Raw genomic sequence first — 17,913 nt, forward strand, 5'->3', positions numbered from 1 at the left:
AGTCGGATCCGAGTTGCGGTGCGACCTCCATTCAAATCAATAGGCTTCCATAGGGAACCATTGATTTTGAATGGAAGAAAAAAAAACGCTGCTAAAAGCAACGTGGCAAAACGTGCAATAACGCCAATGGAAAAAGCTACTGAAAGCACGTTTTTACAGCTGCTTTTTCCGGCGTCAGAACTAACTTTGACGTACGTTTTTTCTAACGCCCCGTGTGCATGGGGCCTTAGTTTCCAGGAGTTTGAATGTCTGGACGTCTGTGTGTGTGTATATGTATGTATGTATGTATGTATGTATGTATATATATATATATATATATATATATATATATATATATATATATATAAAAAATCATTTTAGGTGGAGCTATATTGACTAATCATTGTGGTAATTTTCCATTTTTGCCCAACCCAAAATCAGGCACAAAAATGCCCAGTTGTCAGTCCCCATATCCTGTCTTGTTGCAAGGGATGTGAAAAGTATTGGATGCTTACTGCCATCATTGCAGGAGTGAAAACCAGCAGTCTTTGCGTCCTAGCAAAAAGCCAGGACGTGGGGGTTGTTAATTGGGAGTTTTTCAGCCTGTCTTCTGAGGGGCACTCAAATGGTGTATATGTATGACAGTGGTGGTAAGAATGAGATCACATGAAAAGTAGTAAACATTGGACACCAAACAGTTTAAATGATTGCTTATGCAGTTATTCTCCGTAAAAGGAGATATCACTCGTAGCTTAAAGTGTGTGTAACCCAAAATAAAGAAAAAACTGTTCCTTTTAAAGCATGTTATACAGCACAGTGCTTGTGCTCTGTCATTTGGGCCCTTGTATCATGTAAAATACTTTGCTGATCCTGCCTGGTTCTGCCCCCCCCCCCCTATAAACTGACCACGGTTTATCATGGCTGTTGAACCCTGACACCATGGTCAGTTTACATGCCTCCGTCTTTCGTAGATCTCCTCTGCCGTCCTCTCCACCCCACTCCTCCTCCCTGCCTGTAAGCTCAGATCGTTCCCCGGCCCTCCCTGCTGCTATCATAACTGAGTGTTTGTGCTACAATCTTCTCTGTTATAGTTAATGATGTGCCCCAGTGTATGTGTTATTTAAAAAATAAGCCGCCATATACTTTTTTTTTTTTTTTTGCAGCCCTTACGTGACCGGTTGCCTCTCTTCTCCTGGCTAACGTCAGCAGGTAATTCTCAGCCCTGCCCACTGTAGCTGTCAGATCAAGAGAGGAGAGTGGTGGCCTGTCATGTGCGTGCCAAGCGGCGCTATAAAATAAGGTGTATATAGCGGCTTATTTTTTAAAAAACATACACTGGGGCACATGATTTACTATAACAGAGGAGATGGTAGTGTGAACACTCGGTGACTTAACAACCACTTTTCCTTTTTGGATTCTTCAGTCAATTTTTCATAGTCTTCGAATTTCAACAATAGAAAAGCATCTAGATTGATGCAAGCTTAGTAAAACCTTGGTAGCCATACTTGGACTCTGCACCATGAGGATATCCTGTAATATTGCTTCAGGAACTAAATTCTGCATGAACACTCACCTTGGTCCCCTGCAGTATGTTGTATTCGTAGCATGGTGCTACGAACCCAGACCTTGACCACCCCTGTGTGAAAATGCCCACTGTGATGGGCAAAGCCTAGAGTCCTATATATGAACCAATGTTGCGGACAGGTAAGACAGCATCACCCTGTGTCTCGTTAGTGAAGACTAGCATCATGTTTCAAACTTTACAGTATAAATATTTCATACTTGGATCGAAAATTCAACCACTCAGATGTCTTAGGTGGATGACCAGGTGTTGCATCATACCACAGGTCATACTTGGCCTCTACTTCCACCTACAGCTACACCCACTCACTTGATTCTTTCTGTCCTCTTGTGACACAGACTTCGCTACAGCACGGTCTGCACCTCTGTTATTATGCTGTCCTCTTTCCAGACATGCCTACTATTTCTGCAGCCTACTCTGTAAGTACCCCACAAAGGATTACCGTAGCCAAAGCAGAAGCGGAAACAAGGTTAAAGGGAACCTTGTCAAAAGTTCAGCCCAACATTTGCTTGGTTGAAGGCCTGCACAACACTTAACCTCAGTGTGATGATGTTTCCTTTGCACTGGAGCTGGCCTCGATTTTTAACACCATTCTCTGCATCTGATTTCTAGCTGTGTTTCAGGCATGCAGCATGCCACTTACCTGATCAAGGAGGAGTTTTCTGCAACTATGTAACAGTTCCTCAGACAATTAAGTGGCGGTTCACATTTGTGTGCGGGAACACTGCGAATATACAGCGTGTTCCCGCATCGCATCCACACCCCTGGCAGTTCACACTGCCATATGTGATACGCTGGGGGTGTCAGTTAACAGTTAACGACACCCCCAGATCGTATCGCAGTGCGATCTGAAAGTTCGCACAGAATCGGATGGCACTTATGTGAACCACCATGCGATATGATTCTGCTGTGGACCAAAAAAAGGGTCCTGTGCGTGTTAGGTGCGCTTGCGGTGCGAATTCAGCCATACAAACTGTGTGGCTGAATTTGCACCGCACAGAGATGGCATGTAATTTTAGGAGCAGTGCCCTCCTAATTACATGCGATCTCTGTGATCGCACAAATGTGAACTGGCACTAACTGCTTAAGTACAGCCATCTCTGTCCAGAGCTCTGTGTCCCGAGGATTTCTGGTTGGGGTTGAGTGGTTTCAAAGGGATACAAAATAAAGTTCAAATCTCTACCTCCGACCTTTCTTCTCACAAATCAGCCAAAATCTGCCCAAGGACAACCAGATTTGGATAATTGATTGAATCATCTCTTGTCCTAGGGATTTGTTCCAGTATTCCCACAATGTAAATTCAAAAGCTTTTATTCAAACCTGTTCAAAGTACCATAGCCCATCAGGGGTATTTGTCCTATTCTGGACCAATAATCCTTTAACATAATTCCAAAACGTTGCTTAGAATCTACATGGTTGGTTATCTCCTCTCTGAGACACGGGGAATATCTACCATCCGTAGATATCCATAAAGCCTAACTGCATATTCCCAACAATCCACTTTATCAGCGCTTTATGCACTTTGCAGTGGCAGACAATTTCCAGTTTGTCACACTTCCTTTTGGCCTATCCTCTGCTCCCAGAGTACTCCCAAAGATCCTAGTGCTACTCCTTGCCCTTCCAGGTGCCAGGTTATCTGGATGGCCTTCTGAAGAACTCCAATTCCTTTTGGCTTTTTGCAAACGTTCACATGGCAATATGGATGATCCATGTCTTTTTTTTTTTTTTTTTTGGTGGTCAGTTTCCAAATAACTGCTTTCAAGCCTTCTCTTTACCTGGAATGCTTGGGTCTTGTCCTGGGTCCATTCCAAACATAAAAAGTGCTAGAAATCACGCTGACAGGTGCAAAATAAAGCTGCTGGCGAAATACAGTCTGACTAAACTCAGTCAACAATAGAATATAAATTTCCCTCAATATTTAAATTATTAACGCTTGATACTAAAAACAAAACAAACTGGTGAAGTCCATAAAACAAACAAAATAAAAATCCAGTAACAAAGAAACACAAATGTGTACAAATGTTGAGACCCCGTTCACACTGGGGCGACTTGTCAGGCTACCTGGTCGCCTGACAAGTCGCCGTGGGTCGCCTGCCATAGAGTAGCACAGGACCCCTTCTAATAGGAGCGACACAAGTCGCTCCGACTTAGAAAAAGGGTCCTGAGCTTCTTTGGGGCAACCTGGAACGACCTGCATTGACTTCAATGATATGAAGTCCATGCCGGCCGCTCCGAGGTCGCGGTGCGAGCTGCGCACCGTGACTTCACAGGTAGCCCCGGCAAGTCGGGTCGCTCATATGTGAACCGGCTCTAACATTCCCAGTTATTTGTAGAATCAACACTGTGCTGTGGTGCTGAACCAGAACTTGTGACCACCCTGGTGAACCGTCACCACCAATATAACTGGACTCTTACAGGTATAAATGGACCCTAATAGAGAGTCATATGAGCCCGTGATTAATATCTCATCAAAGCCTTGACAGACATGCCATGGTTCGTCTTAGAATGTCTCCAGTTTTCAGCATATATTAAATCTGTATCATCCATATGCTTCACGGAATTCACCATGAAATTAAGATGGGGAAATATACATTGTTTAAAACCGCATACAATTTTTTTTATAGCTCAAAAAGAATTATTCATACTTTCACAATCAGCAAGCGCTTCGTATTAACAACTTGACCTTCTTAAGGTTTTAACCCCTTCATGACCAGGCCATTTTTGTGATATGGCTCTTTGTTACTTTAACTGACAATTACACGGTTATGTGACACTGTACCCAAATAAAATGTTTGTTCCCCCCCCCCCCCCCCCAATAGAGCTTTCTTTTGGTGGTATTTGATCACCCTTGCGGTTTTTATTTTGCGCTATAAACAGGATTTACAATTTTTTGAAAAATAAAAAAATATACATTTTTACTTACTGCTGTTAAACACATCTAATGAAAAAATGTAAAAAATCTATTTCTCTTACGTCCTCCGACAGTCGCCGCCTCTTCATATTCGTCACTAATGGGGTTATTGACCTTTTCTCCGCAGGAGTAGCTAGGCAACAGAATATATTTAATATCAAAGCTTTTAGCATATCCCACCCCCAGGGGGTGGTCCCCTCAGTCAATACCTCCCTGCTTCCTGCATACCAACTCAGTTTCACTTGCCTAGCTCAGGAGTACGCAGGCTGTTCCTGTGCTGGGGCTCTTAGTCTCAGCCACTTTTCTCTTTTTTGAATTCGGTCCGCGACCAGGCAGGGTCTGGTGAACGACCTGTCCATCATGATGCAGACTCTGCAGGAATTCGGCTGGACGATAAATTTTCCAAAATCGACGTTGTGTCCGTCGGTTCGTCTTCCCTACCTGGGGATGATTCTGGACTCTGTTCAGGCGAAGGTCTTCCTGCCGGAAGACAAGCTTCGGACACTTCAGTGCGAAGTCAGGTCCCTCAGGGACAATCAGTGCTCGTCCCTCCGGACGTGTATGAGGTGTCTGGGATTGATGGTTTCGGCCTTCGAGGCGGTTCCCTTCGCCCAGTTTCACACACGGGAGCTTCAGGCGGAGGTCCTGGCCAAATGGGACGGGCGTCTGCAATCTCTGGATCTGCGGCTGTCGTTAAGCCATCTCACCCGCAGGGGTCTTTTGTGGTGGCTCCAGTCCCCGGCGGTGTCGGGGGGCAAGTCCTTTCGTCCTTTGTCGTGGACGGTGATCACCACGGATGCCAGCCTGTCGGGCTGGGGTGGTGTTCTGGGCGTTTTGTCCACCCAGGGAACTTGGTCGGAGGAGGAATCCTCCCTTCCGATCAACATTCTGGAATTGCGAGCGATAAATCTGTCTTCTGCGTTGGATGGACAGGCTTCAGGGCTGTCCAGTTCGGGTGCAGACGGACAATGCCACAGCGGTGGCCTACATCAACCACCAAGGGGGCACCAGGAGTGCCCGGGCGGCTCGGGAAGTAGCCAACATTCTGTCTTGGGCTGAGACGTACGTCCCGGCGATCTCTGCAGTTCACATTCCGGGGGTGGAGAACTGGCAGGCGGATTATCTGAGCCGCCAGACCCTGGACCAGGGAGAATGGGCCCTTCACCCGGATGTCTTCCAAATGTTGTGCGCGAAGTGGGGGTCCCCAGATGTGGACCTGTTCGCATCTCGTCTAAACAACAAGGTGGAAAGGTTCATGGCAAGGACGCGAGAACCTTCGGGCGGACGCCTCGGACGCGTTAGTGACGCCCTGGCATCAGTATCTCCTGATGTATGCCTTTCCACCGATTCAGCTGCTGTCCAGGTTCCTTCGCAGGTTGGCCTCGGAACCAAAACCGGTGATTCTGGTGGCACCTGACTGGCCTCGCCGGTCTTGGTACGCAAACCTCGTGAATCTGGCGGTCGACGCTCAGTGGCGTCTGCCACTTCGAGAAGATCTCCTGTCTCAAGGACCGATATTCCATCCTGCTTTACAGTCGCTGGCTTTAACGGCCTGGCTGTTGAAAGCCAGGTCCTGAAGGATAGGGGTCCGATTTCTGCGCTGGCTGTTCTCTTTCAACGTCCTGTGGCTTCTAACTCTTTGGTTAGCACCTTTGTTCAAGGGGTGCGACATTTGGTCCCTCCTAGGAGGGAGCCTTTGCCTCCATGGGATTTGAACCTTGTTCTGTCCGTGTTGCAACATGCTCCTTTTGAAAATATCAGGGAGATCTCGTTGTCTTTGTTGTCCAAGAAGGTTGCCTTCTTAGTGGCGATCACTTCGGCTCGCAGGGTGTCAGAGCTGGCGGCCTTGTCCTGCAAGTCTCCGTATTTAGTGATTCACTTGGATAAGGTGGTCTTGCGACCTAACCCATCTTTTCTTCCGAAAAGGATCTCTGAATTTCACCTCAATGAGGACATGGTCTTACCTTCGCTTTGCGCGAAGCCTAAGCATCCGAAGGAGGTGGCCTTACATTCCTTGGATGTTGTTAGGGCGATCAGGGTTTACCTGTCATCGACTAAATCCTTTCGCAAGTTGGATTCTCTCTTTGTCCTTCCTGAGGGACCTCGGAAGGGCATGGCGGCGTCGGCTTCTACCATCGCCAAATGGATCAGACAGACCATTGAGCAGGCCTATGCTTTGAGGGGGAAGGTTCCTCCCGTGCCTGTGAAGGCGCACTCTACCAGATCTTTGAGTACGTCTTGGGCCTGTCCTCATCGGGCTTCTGTGGCCCAGGTGTGTAAGGCGGCGACTTGGTCGTCCGTTCACACCTTCTCAAAATTTTACAAGGTGGATGTTCAGGCATCGGCAGATGCTTCTTTTGGCCGTAAAGTTCTTAGTGCGGCAGTGCCTTAGGGTCCCTTGTTTGGGTCCTTGGCTGTTGGGGTGTTTTTACCCCTAGGTTACTTGTTTTTTCCTGGATTGTTGCTCCTGTTGAGCACGTTTTCCTGTTGAGCACGTTTTCCTGTTGCCCAGTTGGTTCTCTTACTTTGGTAAGGTTCCTTTCTCTGATGTGGGTATTGCGTTGCTTTAGGCGCGGCTGCTGTTTTCCCACCCCTCATGTCTACACTGCTTTGGGACGTCCCCATTAGTGACGAATATGAAGAGGCGGCGACTGTCAGAGGACGTAAGAGAAAACGGAATTTTTGTAAAATCTTACCTGTAAAATTCCTTTCTCTGAGTCCTCCGACAGTCGCCGCCCCCGCCCCTCTTTTGGGGTTTTGTTTATGTACTCTACTGCTATTCTACTGAAACTGAGTTGGTATGCAGGAAGCAGGGAGGTATTGACTGTGGGGACCACCCCCTGGGGGTGGGATATGCTAAAAGCTTTGATATTAATATATTCTGTTGCCTAGCTACTCCTGCGGAGCAAAGGTCAATAACCCCATTAGTGACGAATATGAAGAGGCGGCGACTGTCGGAGGACTCAGAGAAAGGAATTTTACAGGTAAGATTTTACAAAAATTCAGTTTTTCTTCAATCTAGGTCAAAATGTATTCTGATACATATTTTTGATAAAAAAAAATCCAGCTAAGCGTATATTGATTGGTTTGCGCAAAAGTTATAGCGTTCAAGAAGTATGGGATATATTTATGGAATTTCTTTTTACTAGTTATGGCGGTGAACATCAACTTCTAGTGGACTGCGATATTGTGGCAGACAAATCCGAAACTGACACTTGTTTTTTGGGGACCAGTGACACCAGTACAGCGATTGGTGCTAAAAATATGCACTGTCACTTAGAGCTGCACGATTCTGGCCAAAATGAGAATCACGATTTTTTAGCTTGGAATAAAGATCACGATTCTCTCACGATTCTCTGTGTAACAAAAAAAAATTGGGATAACTTTACTGTTACGTTTTTTTTTTTTATTCATTAAAGTTTATTAATTGCGTTTGAAAGACTGCTGCGCAAATACAGTGTGACATAAAATATTACAACAATCGCCATTTTATTCTGTAGGGTCTCTGCTAAAAAAATATATAAAATGTTTGGGGGTTCTAAGTACTTTTCTAGCAAAAAAAAACAGATTTTAACTTGCAAGCAACAAGTGTCAGAGAAAGGTCTAGTCTTTAAGAGGTTAAACTTCCTTTCTCCCTGGCAGAGGAAAGGAAAAGATACAATGTAATCATTTTGTTTATAGTTACTGGGAGACTTTAATGCTGATAGGCGTTTGTGGGAGGAAAGATGCAATGTAATCATTTTGTTTATAGTTACTGGGAGTTTTCCACAGCTGTTTTCTCTGCTCCCTCAGCTATGCAAAGAATCGAGAATATGTCAGGTTTAGATCGTCAAGGGGGAGATCGCGATTTTCATACGATTAATCGTGCAGCTCTACTGTCACTGTACTAATGACACTGGCAGAGAAGGGGATTACATCTAGAGCGATCAAGGGGTTAAATGTGTGGTCACAATGTGTTGTTATAAATGTGGGTAATTGGCGCTGCCTAAATAAAATATTGACGTATGAATCGCTACGTGTTCTATGTGCATAAAAGGGTCTGTCTGTGACAGTCTGTGCAGATTATATGAATAAATAAAATCACATATAAAAGCAGAAATAAAATAATAATACAATCAGCATATACAAAAATGGGTAATAAATCCCAGTGGTGAAAGGTGCAATCAAGTGATATATATAAAAATTGGATAAATAATATAAGCGATGTAAAGTGCCAAGTGACAAATAGTGCTATATCATGTGCAATAAATAATAATATAATAATATTTATTGCACATGATATAGCACTATTTGTCATTTGGCACTTTACATCGCTTATATTATTTATCCAATTTTTATATATATATATATATATATATCTATCTATCTATCTATCACTTGATTGCACCTTTCACCACTGGGATTTATTACCCATTTTTGTATATGCTGATTGTATTATTTTATTTCTGCTTTTATATGTGATTTTATTTATTCATATAATCTGCACAGACTGTCACTGAGACAGACCCTTTTATGCACATAGAACACGTAGCGATTCATCAATATTTTATTTAGGCACCGCCAATTACCCACATTTATGACCTCTTTTATACAGTCATTTGATTGTAGCTTAGGGTAGGCTGCAGCCTTTAACATCTTTGATATATCCGTTAGATACCCATAGCGCGGATCTTACTTTTTACAATGTCTTGTTGTGTGTGCTGTTTATTTCCTGCTTTACAGGAAGAAAAAAAAACAGCAAATTGCTGCTGTCAGAAGAGAGCCCTGTGAGTGTTTATCTACACATGGCTCTCTTTGGTAATGTCCAGAGCCGATCGTTGGGTGCTGCTGATCAATCACTGGCCAGCACCCACTGAGTGGTTTGTGCTGCGGCCAATCGCAGCACAGCTGGGGCGGCATGCTCCCTACCCCAGTGCGTGGATTACGTGCTAGGAATGTGGCCTGGCACAGGAGAGCTGCCTTGCTATATGTACTGTATACAGCCGGCAAGCGTTTAAATACATTCCAGGGCAATGTTAAAACAATCCAAGCCTTTACCATAACAAACAAGGAAAAGCGACGTCACGTGCGTTGGCTCTGACTTACTAGTTTCATCATACCTGACGTCATCGGGGGCACGAATGTTACGTGTGTCGCCATGTATATAAATATTCAGTCTAATAGCGGAGGTGCTCCAAGTGCTGCGGGCCTAACCAGGCATCCTTATTCTAAAATTGCTGACTGGTCTCTTCAGCCTCGTTCTGAGGTTAAGATGGCCAAGCCACTTCATTTAAAGATGGCAGACCTGACTCTTTGCTTCGTAGACAGTCAGGACCAGGCCTCTGTATAATGGCTTGGAAAGGAGAATCCAATCCTCACTTATATCAAAATTATATGAAATAATATGAATAATAAACAAACCCTTTGAGATTTGTATAAGATGGTAACCAAAAAAGAAGCTAAAAAAAGCACACACAAACAGCTTTAGTCCGAGCTGGCAAAATATAGGGGAACATCAACCGGTTAGAGGAGCTCCAGCCTGCTATTAAAAAAAAAAAAAAAAAAAAAAAAAAAAAGCAGTTACAAAAAATGTAGCTGCTGACTTTTAAGAAAGTGTCACTTACCTGTCCCACGGTCGAGCGGTGAGCTCACCCCAACCGTCCTTATCCTCCAGGGGCACCGGTATCTCCAGTATGGGCACCCAGCTGTGACAGCTTGCGGCTTCACAGCCAGGTGCACACTGCGCATGCGTGAGTCGTGTAGCGCATCCTGGATTGGTGGATACAGTCTTCTGGGACCGGTCAGTGCCCCAAAAGACTGCAGGGGAAAGGTGGAGAATTTCCGTTCTTGAGCTCCGTGATGCTCAGAACGGAAGTGGTAGCAGGTAACTTCCACCATTGGCACTTTTTGAGGAGCGTGGAAGCAGGTAGCTGCTCCCACTTCGTTCCAAGCACTGCAGAACTTCCCCTTTGGGATAGAGTTCTGCTTTAAGGATGGATGTATCACATCTATGTATAGGACTGTCAGCAACCTGCATAAACTAAAAAGGGGACGGAGTTGTTGGTAAATGTAGGTAAAAACTCCTCATCCATATATGTGCAATAAGTCTCTTAGAAACAATTGATATTGAAAAAATCCATTGCACTAGTTAGAATTGATATTGAAAAAATCTATTGCACTAGTTATATAGTAATATCTTTTATCCAGTAAAAAATAATGAAGAATAAAAATTTGTATCGTTTGTGCCTCTGATGACTGACATCAGTTCTGCTTAGGGTGAAGCCAACACACATGACGTCACCATGCTCGTTTTATTATGGTTAAGACTTTGATTGGATAACATTGCCTGTGAATGCATTTAATATGAAGCGCTTACTGATTGTGAAAGTGTGAGTAGCTCTATTTATCTTTTTGAGCTACAATAAAATTTTATGCGGTTTTACACTGGGGGTTTCCCCATCTTAATTTTTATGGTGAATTCAGTGAAGCATATGGATGATCCTGATTAATTATATGCTGAAAACTAGACATTCTAAGACTAACCAAGGGGTGTCTGTCAAGGCTTTGAGATACTAATCATGGGTTGATATGACTTTGTAATAGGGTCCATTTGTTACGGTAAGAGTCCAGTTTCAGTGGTGGTGATGGTTGACCAGGGTGGTCACAAGTTCTGATTCAGCACCTCATTTTCTGACAGCACAACGTTGGTTCTACAAATAACTGTGACTGTCTCAATATTTGTACACATTTGTGTTTCTTTGTTACTGTATTTTTATTTTGTTAGTTTAATGGACTTTACTATCATCAGTTTATGTATTTTGGTTTTTGTATTAAGCCTTCACATTAAATTAAGTAGTGCGCAAATTATTTTTTTTCTATTCACATTCCAAGCAAAGGCTTTTCATTGCAGAGAAGAAAATGCTTTCTCCCTGAGCTCACACTTGGTAATTGAGGTCAAAGGAACATCAGAGACATGAGGATTCTAGGCCTTATAATAGTCTGCTTTTGAGGCTTTTTCATTTGAGGTTGCTTCAGCTCAACTTGTTGACCTGGAACAACCGTGCTCCTTCTCTTGACTTGTCCAACCAAGAAAAGAAACTCTCTTAACTTGGTAAATATCCAGCCCGGCCTTAATAGTTGGGAAGTAATTTCTACCTTATCACTGAAAAGTGATTAACAGGTGCCAGTCTTTCAGGCCTGGGGGGGGGGGGGGTTCCCTGTCTCTCACATTTTAGGGAATATGTTCATCTGTGGAAGCTCAAAATGGCTCTGCAACACTGGATACCCCTTCTACAGGGGACACCCTGTACAGTTGAACAATGCCATGAATTTAGGCTAAATTTCCCACCCTAATTCACCCTGACAGCCCAACCTTGATATGTCAGATATGGGCCCCCAAATTTTGATATTCTGCCTTCCAAATTCAACAGCAAGTTACCTCTGTATTTGGCCAGATCTAAAGCTCCTCTAGCTCTGGCATCCAATGTTTTGATAATCCCCTGGTCTCAGTTCAGGCTAATCTAGGACTCCTTCCAGTTTGTATTCTACCTTGTCTGCTCCTCAAAATATAACAAGACAAGAAGCTGGTGATTCTCATTTGACTTATTTGTCCCAGAAGAACCTGGTAAACAGACATACTCCAAGTACTAGGAGATTACACTTGGCTTCATTCCCAGGGACCCCTGTTATTGATCATTTGGTTTAACCGCATGGGTGTGGAAACCCAGGTCTTAAGACAGAGGGGTCTAAGTCTATCCCCTCAACTTTGCTAAAAGCAAGAAAAGCCTCTTCCAGAAAGACCTGGAAATATGTATTTGCCTGTTATGTGAATACTGGCACTTCTGTCCCAGAGATTTCAGTGCCTCTGCATTCTGGCCTTCCTTCATTCTTGACTTGACAAGCATTTGACCTTAGGCACCTTGAAAGACAGGTTTTGGCCTTGTCCATTCTCTTCCAAACACTGCTGCCTTACCTATCCCCCCACCCCAACATGCAGCAGCATATGCTTCCTTGGGACCTGAACTTGGTTCTCTTTGCTAAAGAGAAAAAAAAAAATCCCTTTTAATTCCAAAAGGATATTCCCCTGCCATCATGTCTGTCATAGTTGGCATCTCTCTTAAAAAGAGACATTCTTCAAATTGGGGATGCACCGAAATGATAATTCTGGGCCGAAACCGAAAATGCAGGATGCCCTTGGCCGAAAACCGAAAATGACCTTTTTCCCCCAAATAATTTTAAAATAGATGGAACAGGGGCATACACCAAAAACAAGCAGGCGTACACTTGTAGCTGCCACCCTGTCACAGTATAGTCTTCAATTTAATTACCAATGGTATTTGTATTATGCAGCATGAGGGGGTTAATGTATTGCCACTGCTGGTCGCTGATGAATTAGTGACCGACCAGTGGCAGTTAATTAACCCCTTTGTGCTGCATTAGTGCAAACAGTATCAGTGTTAATGAACACTGGTTGCACTGCTACTGGTTGCACTAATGCAGCACAAAGGGGTTAATCAACTGCCACTGGTCAGTCACTAATTCATCAGTGACCAGCAGTGGCAATACATTAACCCCCTCATGCTGCATAATACTAATACCATTGGTAAGCTCGCCTCAGCGTCCCTCCCCCCTTTGCCTAATCCCTCCCCCCTGCCTCAGTGTCCCTCCCCCCTGCCTCAGTGTCCCTCCCCCCCTGCCTCAGTGTCCCTCTCCCCCCTCCTGCCTCAGTGTCCCTCTCCCCCCTCCTGCCTCAGTGTCCCTCTCCGCCCTCCTGCCTCAGTGTCCCTCTCCCCCCCCTCCTGCCTCAGTGTCCCTCTCCCCCCTCCTGCCTCAGTGTCCCTCTCCCCCCTCCTGGCTCAGTGTCCCTCTCCCCCCTCCTGGCTCAGTGTCCCTCTCCCCCCTCCTGGCTCAGTGTCCCTCTCCCCCCTCCTGGCTCAGTGTCCCTCTCCCCCCTCCTGCCTCAGTGTCCCTCCCCCCCCTCCTGCCTCAGTGTCCCTCCCCCCCCTCCTGCCTCAGTGTCCCTCCCCCCCCTCCTGCCTCAGTGTCCCTCCCCCCCCTCCTGCCTCAGTGTCCCTCCCCCCCCTCCTGCCTCAGTGTCCCTCCCCCCCCTCCTGCCTCAGTGTCCCTCCCCCCCCTCCTGCCTCAGTGTCCCTCCCCCCCCTCCTGCCTCAGTGTCCCTCCCCCCCCTCCTGCCTCAGTGTCCCTCCCCCCCCTCCTGCCTCAGTGTCCCTCCCCCCCCTCCTGCCTCAGTGTCCCTCCCCCCCTGCCTCAGTGTCCCTCCCCCCCCCTGCCTCAGTGTCCCTCCCCCCCCCTGCCTCAGTGTCCCTCCCCCCCCCTGCCTCAGTGTCCCTCCCCCCCCCTGCCTCAGTGTCCCTCCCCCCCCCTGCCTCAGTGTCCCTCCCCCCCCCTGCCTCAGTGTCCCTCCCCCCCCCTGCCTCAATGTCCCTCCCCCCCCTGCCTCAATGTCCCTCCCCCCCCTGCCTCAATGTCCCTCCCCCCCCTGCCTCAGTGTCCCCCCCCCCCCCTGCCTCAATGTCCCTCCCCCCCCCTGCCTCAGTGTCCCTCCCCCCCCCCCTGCCTCAGTGTCCCCCCCCCCGCCTCAGTGTCCCTCCCCCCCCCCCGCCTCAGTGTCCCTCCCCCCCTGCCTCAGTGTCCCTCCCCCCCCTGCCTCAGTGTCCCTCCCCCCCCTGCCTCAGTGTCCCTCCCCCCCCTGCCTCAGTGTCCCTCCCCCCCTGCCTCAGTGTCCCTCCCCCCCTGCCTCAGTGTCCCTCCCCCCCCCTGCCTCAGTGTCCCTCCCCCCCCCTGCCTCAGTGTCCCTCTCTCCCCCCCTGCCTCTGCGTCCCTCACAATCCCAATGCAATCTCCTTACTCTCAGCTCCAGTCCTCCGGTGTCCTTCCTTTCAAAAGGCCCGCCTCCCGGTGATGTCACTACTATGATCTGTGCATGAATGAACTAACACACCGGGCGGGCGAGCGGCCGCTAATAGCTATAACTATGTGAGCGATTCACTTCCCTGTCAGCGGAGATACATGCCTGACAGGGAAGTGAAGCGCTCACATACTTACAGCTATTGGCGGCCGCCCGCCCGGTGTGTTAATTCATTCATGCACAGATCGCAGTAGTAGGGACATCACCGGGAGGCGGGCCGCCGGCCAGAGGCGGGTTTTTTTGAAACCTGTGCTGCGCCCGTGGCGGCCATCATGAGTATCGGCATATTTAACCCATTTTCGGCCGAAATGGAATAAGCCCATTTTTGGCCGAAATTTCGGTGCATCACTACTTCAAATGGCCACCTGAATGGCAATATAGTCCCAGCATCTTTGTGCCCTGCTCAAAAGCACCCAAAGATATTGCTCTTCGTTGCCTGGACATGGACTAAGCCTAATCAACCTTTTTAATAACTAGAGCCTAGACTCTAAAGGACCACACTATTTCTGCAATTTTTATGTGCCCACATCACCAGATTGGTGGGTGTTTCTTGGGCATCCCAGGGCCAGGCTTCTGTAGCACTACTCTGAAAGGCTGACACTTGGTCTTCTGTTTATGCCTTTTTCAAGGTTTTACCAGGTGGACATCCAATTGTCAGCGAATAAAGCATTTGGCTGCGAAGTTCTTGAAGCTGGCTGCGAGGTTCTTGTTGTTTACCTCTTTGCTGTTGACACAGTTCTGTTTGCCCAGTTGTTGCCCACCCCTCTTTCATAGGGTCTGTGAATACTCAACAAGTGTACTGTACGATTTAAAGCGGTTATAAACCCTCACATATATCCAGTGAAGTGAACAACCTACGATGATATACAGAGGTGAAACAATTCCTCCTACATAGGTTTTACTTGTTTATCTGCGGTCTTCTCTTCCCTACATGCCTTCTAAAGCGAAGAATCGTTACTCTTTTCTCTTTATCGTTCTTTATTTTTACTTTCCTATGTTGTATTTTTTTTTTTTGCTACAAGACTTGGCAGTCACTCGGAGAAGGGCATTGGAGCTTGTTGTACCTCGCTTTCCCTGCACGACGGGGAACTCTCATATGTATCTTTTGTTTTGACATGCTCTACGTTTTAGTTTGTTTTGCTGCATTGTCAGATATATACTGCTTGAAACCTGCAAATCTGTTTCTAACTACAACAGAGTGTGCCAAATGGTAATCTTTAACGTGCTTTGCAATGCCTGTAAACCACTGTATTTTCTTTAATAAAAATATTTGAACAAAAGAGCAGAATTGTGTTAAAAATCCTTCTGCATCTATTCGTATCCCAGAGAAGGGGGCGGAGAGGCTGCAGTTAGTGTGTGAGAGCTGATTGGAGGAAAGGAACACACCCCCTTCACACTGTTGTGAATAGACAAGCTGCGTGCTGAGCTCCCTCCCTGACACAAATTTTATCTCGTGTCAGGAAAACTTAGAAGTGACTTAAGCTGTTAAAGAGGTTGTAAACCTCAGAAAATGTTTTTTTAAAAAACAAACGCCTGAAAGACAAACGCGTAATGAGCTAGTATGCATCACATACTAGCTCATTATGAAATACTTAACCTTAGAACGAAGCCCCGCAGTGCCGCCCGCTCACCTCACGGGTGACACGTTCGGTCACTTTAGAATTGTTGACTAAGGGCCTCATTCACATTGGACTTATTCACTTATCCATTCAAGCATTTGAGAATTAGAGCCACAATTAGCCAGTAGTGTTTGAATAGCTGTCAGCATCCCTCTCATCACATCAAGTCTCATCTATAGGGTTGTGAACTCGAATATCCATAAAAAAACTGAAAATCTCCTTATAGTGTAAAACCATCTTTAAAGGACTTTATTAATAAAGTAGAAAACTTACACCAACTCTGGATTTACAAGCGGTTCAAGTACAAGGTAGGTGTGATCACAAAATGGTATCCAACAGACGCAATGACATGGAGCAAGCTAAGTACGACCCGACACATTTCATCAGGGTTCGACAAATCCCAGGACTACAAATTGTCCTGCGCCTGGGCTTTAGTCAGCTCATTCACAGAGGGTACCCAGCCACGCACAGCACAATCCCAGATCCCGCAGAACAGGACCGGACTGGCCATAGGTGGGGCTGCATGTCCAAAGGTGAAATCCAGCCCTAAATTCTATGTTAGCACTGACAAGCTGCAGAGGAAGGCGGACACCAGCATCAACGGGGATTACCCGATTGCACCCTACGCACATCCAGAAGACCTGGGTCACCACCCCCGGCCTGAAACACCCACCCAAGCGCAAGGCTGTCTGGAAGTGCACCTGCGCCACCAGCCTGGCAAGGAGGAAACCCGCCCCCACCAACCGGATCGGCACAAGGACCAGACAAAGCTGACTAACTGCACGCCCGCCACAGTGGACAAGAATGAAATCCCGTCCAGAACCCCCAGGTAAGCAACCCTCCCAGCCGGGGGTGTCACACCGGCACCGCTTGGATTGTTGGGGAGCACATCACATCAGAGCCTTTATGCTCACCGTTTTGGCAGGACCTTTTTCCAGCCACTGAAAATGCCAAACACCCTCAGATTGTCCTCCTGTCAGTCCATGTGTCACCCCAGCACGGCCAGTTCTTGAAATAACACTCATCAATGGGGCCACACAGAACCCCTTCACATCCCCTCCATCCATGGCATAGCCCATATGTGGACCTATTTATCTCTGCAGGGTTGGGTGCTGTACTATATAGGGGTGCATAATTCTATTGAGCATTTGGGCTGTGGTGTGTAGGGAATCATACTTCTATACAAGATATTTGGGGGGCCATATGTCTATACAGCAAGTGGGAGATGTGCTAAAGAGGGGGTCGTAAGTCTATGCAGAATGGGGGCTGTGGTATGTGGGGGGGTTAGAATATGTCTATACAGAATGGGGGTGATGTAAAATTAATAAATATATATTATATATATATAATATATACAGGATAAGTGACTATATGTAGGAGGATTAGGATAAGTGTATTCAGGATGGGGGGTGCTGTGGTATAGAGGGGTTCATATGTCTATACAGGATGGGGGCTGTAATTCATAGGGGGTTAGGTGTGCAGTGTGCTATCTAGCCTATTGTCATGGCATTGAGCTGTGCACTGTGGAAACCGGAGAGAATGTATTCATGATATTTGAATCAGAGAGAGTGCATCTGTAAAAGGTACACATCTGGGCTACATAAGAGTAGGGGTTTGTTGAGAATGTTTTGTTGGTTTAAAAAAAAAAACTGGCTCCTAACTTTTTTAGCTGACACCTAGATTCAAAGCAAATTTGTCAAGCCCTGCATTTCGTCCACATGGACATCATTTAGGCGAACCTTATTGAGAAGACTTGATGTGATGAGAGGGATGCTGACAGCTATCCAAAGACTAATGCTGAATTGTGGCTGTAATGCCCCTATGCTTGAATGACTCTTTGCCTCTGAAAAGCGCTTCTGACTCTGTTCTGGTGACCCTTCACTTTGAACATGGAATCCTCCCTCAGAAATGGACT

The 17,913-nt window shown here is 46.4% G+C and overlaps 1 protein-coding gene across 4 annotated transcripts in view; it reads left to right on the forward strand.

Annotated features, from left to right (window-relative positions):
• SMG1 (SMG1 nonsense mediated mRNA decay associated PI3K related kinase) overlaps positions 1 to 17,913 on the forward strand; it is a 795,166-nt gene that overhangs the window by 43,409 nt on the left and 733,844 nt on the right. The gene's annotated exons all lie outside the window — the stretch shown is intronic.

Source organism: Pelophylax lessonae, assembly GCF_965119305.1.
Source record: "Pelophylax lessonae genome assembly, chromosome: 6".
In the NCBI taxonomy this organism is placed as follows: domain Eukaryota; kingdom Metazoa; phylum Chordata; class Amphibia; order Anura; family Ranidae; genus Pelophylax; species Pelophylax lessonae.